Source organism: Octopus bimaculoides, chromosome 2, assembly GCF_001194135.2.
Source record: "Octopus bimaculoides isolate UCB-OBI-ISO-001 chromosome 2, ASM119413v2, whole genome shotgun sequence".
In the NCBI taxonomy this organism is placed as follows: Eukaryota; Metazoa; Mollusca; class Cephalopoda; order Octopoda; family Octopodidae; genus Octopus; species Octopus bimaculoides.
This window is the reverse complement of record NC_068982.1, coordinates 188,856,825-188,865,727: the sequence shown is the minus strand read 5'-3', so window position 1 is coordinate 188,865,727 and position 8,903 is coordinate 188,856,825. Positions and strand designations below refer to the sequence as shown.

Sequence of the window (8,903 nt, the reverse complement as noted above, 5' to 3'; positions counted from 1 at the left end):
GACTGTGGCCATGCTGGGGCACCACCTTGAAGAATTTTTATCGAATGAATTGACCGCAGTACTTATGTTTGTTAAAGTCTGGTACGTATTCGGTCAGTCTATTTTGCTGAACCACTAAGTTATAGAGATGTAAACACATCAAAACCAGTTATCAAGTAGTGGTGGGAGACAAACACAGACACAAAGAAACACACACACACACACACACACACACACATGTGATAGGCTTCTTTCAGTTGCCAGCTACCAGATCTAGTCATAAATGTTTTGGTTGGCCCAGGGCTATAACGGAAAATATTTGCCCAAGTTGCCACACAGTGGAACTGAACCTGGAACTGTATGAGTGGGAAACAATCTTCTTAACTACACAGACAAATCTGCTTGTATATCCTTATACACACACACACACACATGTTGTGAGAACAACAGAGAGGAGAAGGAAAAGGGGGGAGAGAGAGAGAGTGTGAAAGGTGTGCGCAATTATTTTTTAAGCTTTCCATCCAATTATCTTCATTGAGGATGACCTTTCTAAAATGCATGTTTGCATGCACATGTTCAGTGCAATGCAGCTGCACCTTTGCATGCATGCCTCCTGGCATTATGCTTTCATTCTCAGTGAATATATGAGGTGTGGGTTGGGTGTGCGGTGGTGGGAGCAGAAGGATAGTAATGGAGGTGATAATAACCGTTGCGGTGCCAGTGGTGGTTTACGAGGGAGCAAAGGGGTTGAGGGGGTAGAAAAATGGCGCCGGAGTTGAGTGTTGGACGGTGCCACTGGTGATAGTAACAGTGCTTGTGTGGTTGCCGTAGGCAATGATGATGATGATGATGGTGGTGGAGTGGATATGACAGCTAACAACAGTTAGTCAAGCGAGAATGTGCTTGGAGAGAATAGGTTGAGAACTGAGGAACGGAATTGGCAGAAACCCATTTTATTTCTGTTGTTGTTGTTAGCAGATATTAACTTTTTATTCTCTCATTTCCTGTTTGTAAATGTGTGTGGCTGCATGTCTTATACATACATATACACACACACATATATATGTATAACAGGCGTGTGGTAAGAAGCTTGCTTCCCAACCACATGCTTCTGGGTTCAGTCTCACTGCATGGCACTTTGAGCAAGTGTCTTCTACTATTAGCCTCGGGCTGACCAAAGCCTTGTGAGTGGATTTGGTAGATGGAAACTGAAAGAAATCCATCGCATATATGTATATATATATATATCATCATCGTCATTTAGCATCTGTTGTCCATGCTGGCATGGGTTGAACAGTTTGACCAGGGCTGGAAGGCTGCATTGGACTCCAGTTAGATTCAGCATGGCTTTCTATGGCTGGATGTCCTTCCTAACACCAACCACTCTGAGTGTGTAATGGGTGCTTTTACATGCCACCGGCATGACGCCAAGATGTGTTTATGTTCCACTGGTATGGGTACCAATTTTTGTGACACCAGTACCTGCCACGACTGCAATTTTGCTCAGCTTGATGGGTCTTCTTCTTCTCAAGCATGACATAATGCCAAATGTCTTAGTCATTGCCTCCGTGAGGCCCAACACTCGAAAGGAACTCAGCCACTTTGCCTTCATGAAGCTCAACGTTCAAGAGATGTTCTTTATGTGCCACCAGCATGGGTGCATTTGGTTTTATGGGTCCTCTCAAGCAAAGCATATTGCCAAAGGTCTCGGTCACCAGTCATTGCCTCTGTGACGCTCAACATTCAAAGATCATGCTTCACCACCTCATCCCATGTCTTCCTGGGTTTATGTATAGAAATCTTTCTTGGTCTCCCTCTTCCATAGATTCAATTCTCATTCGATGTTGCGTATATGCAAACAATTCATACCTTTTTGTGTTAGTGAGCATGAAGAAGCCAGCATGTCCATTGGCTCTCAAAGACATAATGAAACAGGTATCAGCAGAATATTATTACCATTCCAAGAAATTCTGGTTCAACACCTGCATCTTCCATGAATACCTTTTTTTAAACTATTTTTATCCTTCATATAGATACAGTTGCAGGCATGGTCATGTGGTTAGAAAGCTTGCTTTGCAACCCCATGGTTTCAGGTTCAGTCCCATTGCGTAGAACCTTGGGCAAGTGTCTTCTACTATAACTCTGGGCCACTACCACTTCAACAACCAGTGTTAGTTTGTTTATGTCCCTGTAACTTAGTGGTTCACCATAAGAAAATGAGTTTGCAGACTTTAAACTAAGTATTGGCATTGATTTGTTTGACAAGAACCCCTTCAAGCTGGTGCCCCAGCATAGCCACAGTCCAATTACTGAAACAAGCCAAAGATCAAAAGAGATCTCTATCTACATTGAACCCTTATTAAACCAAACCAAACCAACTGGGGGCAGAGAATCCATTTTAACTGATTGGAATTTCACTTCTCACAAATCCCTTGACGCTTAGACAGAATCATGAAATGAATACCAATTTTCAAAAGAAAATATTACCTGAAAATAAAATTAAATAAAACAAATTTCTCATTTGTATATTTGCAATAACTAATCCGTTTTGGGATTTGGTTTGCAAGATTCTTTATGTGAGTTTGTGTGTTGAAGCATATTTTGTTGTGTCTGGAGAGAGTCATTCTCTTTTAATGCCTTATTATCTAACACACTCACCGGTTCCATTTCCACTCATTTACTTATTTGTTTTTCTAAAATTTTCAAGAACACAATTCGGATAACGAACAGAATCAACAACTATTGAAAAGGTTGCAAAACGCAACAAAATTTTAGTATAAATAAATAAGTAAATGAGTGGAAATCGGACCGGTGGGTGTGTCAAAGTAATAAGGCATTAAAAGCGAATGACTCTCCCCAGACACAATAAAATAACTATTTGTTATTTCACTAAATTTTATTTAGATAATCAGAGTTCACTTCATTGAAAACTTATTTCTGCAAACTTTCTTTAAAAAAAAGAATGAAAGAAAAAAGTGTATTTTTTAGAGAATTATCAGACAATGACCTTGCACTGCTTGTATTGACACACTCTCTCTCTCTCTCTCTCTCTCTCTCTCTGTCACTCCCTCCCTCTATCTATGTGATGTAAAGCATGACTAGAGAACCCAACCAACCATGATTCATATCAGCTGTTATTCAAAAGAGAAGATGCATAAAGTGAACTCTCACTAAACCAGACCTCGTTAAGCCGGGTATTAGATAAACGAGTGGCAAACTGAATTAAGAGACTGTTAAGACTGTCAGTGTTGCCCTCCACCAATATTGGTGGCAGCAGCGGCAGTGGTGGTGGTGGTGCTAGTGCTGTTGCTTTAAGCTTGATTTCTAGTAGTGTTTCTGAACCTTTTTACCCTTGTGTAATCCTTAAAATAAATTACATGTGTCAAGGAACCTCTGCACAAAAAAAATCATATCCCATATCTTTCTCATATTTTTTCATCGTAATTCACGTGGTGAATATCATATATCATCATCATCGTCATCAAGTGTTTTAAATCCAGGTTTTGTCCCTGTTAACGGGGGTGACTGGATCTACCTCAATGCCATAGCAACCAAAGTAGGCAGGTGCAGCCCACCCCAACCTTTGGGTTGGCTGGTGCCCATTCTCCTTTGCTATCATGTAAAAAATGGTTGCCACAGGTAAAAAATGGTTGCCACAGGTAAAAAATGGTTGACGACCACTGGGTCTAGAACCATAAAAATTAAACGGCAGGGTATGTCTACGACAAGATTTCTTCCTGTCATTATTAACATTGCTTCATGGAAGAGAATTTGAAGGAGCAAAATCTTGCTGCCACATGTTGTACACCTCATGGTTTGTGTGACCTCCAGCAGCATGTTGATTAATAAGGAAATACAAAATGGTTGACTCAAAGTACCATTGATATCTTGAGGCCACAGGGAACTTTAATTGATGAATATTATCTTTATAAAATTTGGTGTTGTGCCAGGCCATAAATCTTCCCATCGAATTCATTACCATTCCTCAAGATATCGCTTTTAGGGATTCACAGGGGAAACGAGCTATGGCTGGTGAAGGGACGGGGAGGAAATTATCTTCAATGACATTTTTCAATCAATTCTTTTTTCCTTGTTTTTACCATTTCTTTGAAATCTCTTCCAATTCTCTCTTGGCATTTGGTGAACACTCAATAATATGAATGAGGGCCTCTTAGGTCCTTAATGAATTCAGAACATGTCTTGTCACATGATGATGGGCATTGAGCCAAGGACAAAGACAGCAAATAAACTAAGACAGCAACGACAATAGAAATATAGAGAAAAATAAACAAAAAAAGACAAACCAATAAAAATCTACAACACATCATCATCATCATCATCGATAGGGGGGGGGGGAAGAAAGTGCTTTAATGAGGGACATATAAAGTGGTAATGCTGGTTGTGGTGATGGGGACAGTAGTGGAAATAATAAGGATGGTGGTGGTGGTGGTGGTGGTGGTAGTGATGATGATGGTGGTGGTTGTGATGGTCAGGTGGTTTATTGGCAAGGAAGAAAAGTGTTGTTTGGCCTGTGTGTGTGTGGTTGGGTGATTGTGTATGTGAAATAACAATAGTAGCAGTAGTAGTAGTGGTAGTGGTAGTCCTTCCAGCCGGAGACTATAAATTGATCCTTGTAATGGCTATCTGCTCCATCGACTTGAATATCAACTCTGGGTAGGTTGAAGAGAAAAGCGAGAGAGAGAGAGAAACAGAGGGAGAGAGAGAGAGAGAGAGAGAAACAAAGAAAAGAACAGCAGACAAGATTGTTGGGGAGAGGGGAGCATGGGGGGAAGGTAGTAGTGTAATTATGTGCATACGCATGCCTCTGTATGGAAGTGTGTATATTCATAGGTTTAAATATATGTGTATAATATGATATACTTGAATATATGAATGTATGTATGGGGACGTGTGCTGGTACACACACACACACACACACACACACATATATATATACATGAACATCTACATGTGTGGATACATGTATCTGCGCTTGTGAATATATACATCTATGCACATATACACACACACTCACATGCATATATTTGTGTCTATGTCGCAAGAACAAATCCATGCTTATTTGTAATATAATTGTAAAATATCGATTTCTTTTGACCGGACTCAATATCAGTTGTAAGTTGGTACAGGAGGATATCATCATCATCACCATCATCATCATCATCATCACCATCATCATCATCATCATCATCATCATCAAACATCCGTTTTCTATTCTGGCATGAGTTTGATAGCAGCTGGCGTGGTCGAGAGCCCATGGTCTGTTTTGGCATGGTTTCTTGCAGACTCGATGCCCTGCCTAATGCCAACCACTTTACAGAGTCCACTGGGTGCTTTTTTTAAGTGGCACCATTACCAGTGCTTTCTATGTGGCATTGGCACTGGTGCTTTTTACATAGCATTAGCACCAGTGTTTTCTATATGGCATCATCTCTGACAGGGTCACCAAGTACCTTGCAAGACAAAAGAACAAAACAGAAAAATGGACCCCACCACATTACCAGTACTTCTCTCTATAATCTCTCAACTTGCAAGAAATATACTAATCCCTCAACTATCATGGGTGTTACTTTCCAACCCCCCCCCCCCAGCAATAGGTGAAAATCTGCAAAGTAGAAACAGTACTGTACTGTATATTTTTTAATTACTTTTATAATTTGTATATATTTATTTTATTATAAATGCAAAACAACACCACGGAGGGATCAACATAAGCTTAGATAATAAACTGCGATAGGTGAACCACAATTACTGTATCAGTGGATTACTGTATCAGTCAAATTTCTCGCAGATCATCACACCTTCCTGTCTTGACACATTAGCTAATGTACTCCTAGATAACTCTAACTATTCAATGATCATGAATGAAGATCACTGACAGCAAGTGAGCTAAACTGAACCACTTGTGAGTTCAATGTGTTGGTCATGGATACAAGAGACAACCCATATTTCCTTCTGTTAGCCTTTCGGTGTCTTATCAATACAGCCTGTTGTTGCTCTCGAGATATTTCTACAAGATTTGGAACTGAGATTGTGACAAGTTCATATTTATGTCAGAGGTTCTTGTGTTCTTTAACTTGTTTTGGTCATTTGATTGTGGCCATAGTGGAGCACTGCTTTTAGTCGAACAAATCGACCCCGGGACTTCTTCTTTGTAAGCCTAGTACTTATTCCATCCGTATCTTTTGCTGAACTGCTTGGATACGGGTGCGTAAACACACCAACATCAGTTGTCAAGCGATAGTGGTAGGGGACAAACACAGACACACAAATATATATGTATATATATATATATATACGATGGACTTCTTTTCAGTTTCCGTCTACCAAATCCACTCACAAGGCTTTGGTCGGCCTGAGGCTATAGTAAAAGACACTTACCCAAGGTGCCACACTGTGGAACTGAACCCAGAACCATGTGGTTGGGAAACAAGCTTCTTGCCCTAGCCACTCCTATGCTTACAGGATATTAATAACACAGCCATCCATACCACTTTTGAGGGTTTGTTCTGATACATCTTCCCCATGATCAGCTTTCCTTTCAAATAAGGGTTACTATATGTCTCCCCTTCAACCATTCACCTGTTCTTTCTGTGTCTCAACACCACCCTTAATATTACACCCCCACACTTAATCAGCATGACACAGAATGTGATAAGGCTGGCCCCCTTTGAATTACAGGTACTACTCATATTTTCCATCTGTGTAGACTGGAGCAACGTGATGTAAAGTGTCCTGCTCAAGGACACAACGCACTGTCAGGAATTGAACTCACAATTGTATGATCGTGAGCTGAATAACCTAACCACTGAGCCACATGCCTTCTGAAAAATACAAACGTAAAACATAATAACAAGAATGAGAAGTGTTTGGTTGGGTCGGGTGGGGCAGGTCTTGGAGTAGCACAGTTTTTAATAAGAAACGGCAATTTATCTGCATTGAGATTCTCTCAGTTAGGTTATCATTGATTAAGTTTATTGCTTGTGAGACTGTCTCCTACTGCAGCAGAAGACATTAGCAGGGCAGGGGAAGAAGAGGACGAGGTGGGGTGGGGGGAGCAGTGCTGTTGATTGCTTCTATATCTTTGCTTTGAGAAACTGGAGAAAGTTGCCAGAGACTGAATTAAACAGGATATAAATAAATAAATAAATAAAGAAATATATGGAAATTCTCACTGAAGACAACTGCATAGTAAAAGAAAAAAAAAGAATTACAATAAAACAGAATAAAAATCAAAGAAGAAAAAAAAGATATGATTTCACAGAACCGTGATTCTCTCTCTCACAGACCTGCTTATCTTTTGGTATCACAGAATAACTCCAAATATACAAGAATTATTTATTTACAGCTTTGTTCTGCACAAATACACGGTTATCTTGAAATGCGATGATAGCAATCATGGAAAGGGAAGAGTCAGTTTTATGTCTGTCGTCCCCCTGGAGTCTATTAAAATAGCTAGCAGACATTAGCAAGAGTCTGATTCCATCAACCAATCGACCGTTTCTCTCTTCTGCAATGTCTTGTGCTGATGCAAGGAATCATTGTCTCATATTCTCTTATAATCATCATCATCATCATCAACAGGTGCAGGAGTGGCTGTGTGGTAAGAAGCTTGCTTACCAACCACATGGTTCTGGGTTCAGTCCCACTGCGTGACACCTTGGGCAAAGCCTTGTAAGTGGATTTAGAAGACGGAAACTGAAAGAAGCCCATTATATATATATATATATATATATATCTGCATATATATATATATGTGTGTCTGTGTTTGTCCCCGACCTCTATCGCTTGACAACTAATGCTGGTGTGTTTACGTCCCCCGTAACTTAGCAGTTCGGCAAAAAGAGACCGATAGAATAAGTACTAGGCTTACAAAGAATAAGTTCTGGGGTCGATTTGCTCGACTAAAGGTGGTGCTCCAGCATGGCCGCAGTCAAATGACTGAAACAAGTAAAAGAGAGTAAAGAGTATTTAATGTACATTGTTATGTAGTTGCATGAGTCAGATACTCTTGTTGTTGCCAAACTTCACCTTTTTCCGGGTAAGGTAATCTTTCCTCACAGCCAGACATGTTTTTCGTCCAAGAATGGAAACAAACAGCATCACTTGTATGACAAGGATGTTTATTTGCAATCATCCTGCAAGGTGTGCCTGGTGGCAGATAACTTTCTGAGAAATATGCATTATTTATTTTCACTGGAAGTTTGCAGAGACAGGTTTTCCATGGAGTTTTTCTTTGTGAAGATTTCAAGACATGGTGATGGGATGAAGAAGGCAACTGACTTGTCATGCTCTGTAGCATCCACATCATCAATCATCATTTAACATCCACTCATGCATGAGTCAAACAGAATTTGTCTAGGTGTATGCCCTTCCTGTCACTAACTCTCACCTGAAAACACCTGTGCCAGTGCCACATAAAAAGAAAATTACCTAGTACGTTCTGTAAAGTGGTTGGCATTAGGAAGAGCATCCAGCTGTAGAACCCCATACTCAAACAAACGACTGGAGCCTGGTGCAGCTCTCTGGCTTGTCAGCTTCCATTGAACTGTCCAACCCATGCCAGCATGGAAAATGGACGTTAAATGATGATGATGATGATGTGGGCTGGCAGAATTTTTAGCTCATCAGATGAAATACTAAACAGCATTTGTTCTGGCTCTTTATACCATCATCATCATCATCATCATCATTGTTTAACGTTCACTTTCCATGCTGGCATGGGTTGGACAGTTTGACTGAGGACTGGCAAGCCAGGAGACTGCACCAGGTTCCAATCTGATTTGGCAAGGTTTCTACAGCTGGATGCCCTTCCTAATGCCAGTCACTCCAAGAGTGTAGTGGGTGCTTTTTACGTGCCACCGGCACAGGACCCAGTCAGCTGGCACTGGTATAGTCGGGGGGGG

The 8,903-nt window shown here is 40.6% G+C and overlaps 1 protein-coding gene across 1 annotated transcript in view; it reads left to right on the top strand.

Annotated features, from left to right (window-relative positions):
* LOC106880410 (regulator of G-protein signaling egl-10) overlaps positions 1-8,903 on the top strand; it is a 147,022-nt gene that overhangs the window by 124,966 nt on the left and 13,153 nt on the right. The gene's annotated exons all lie outside the window — the stretch shown is intronic.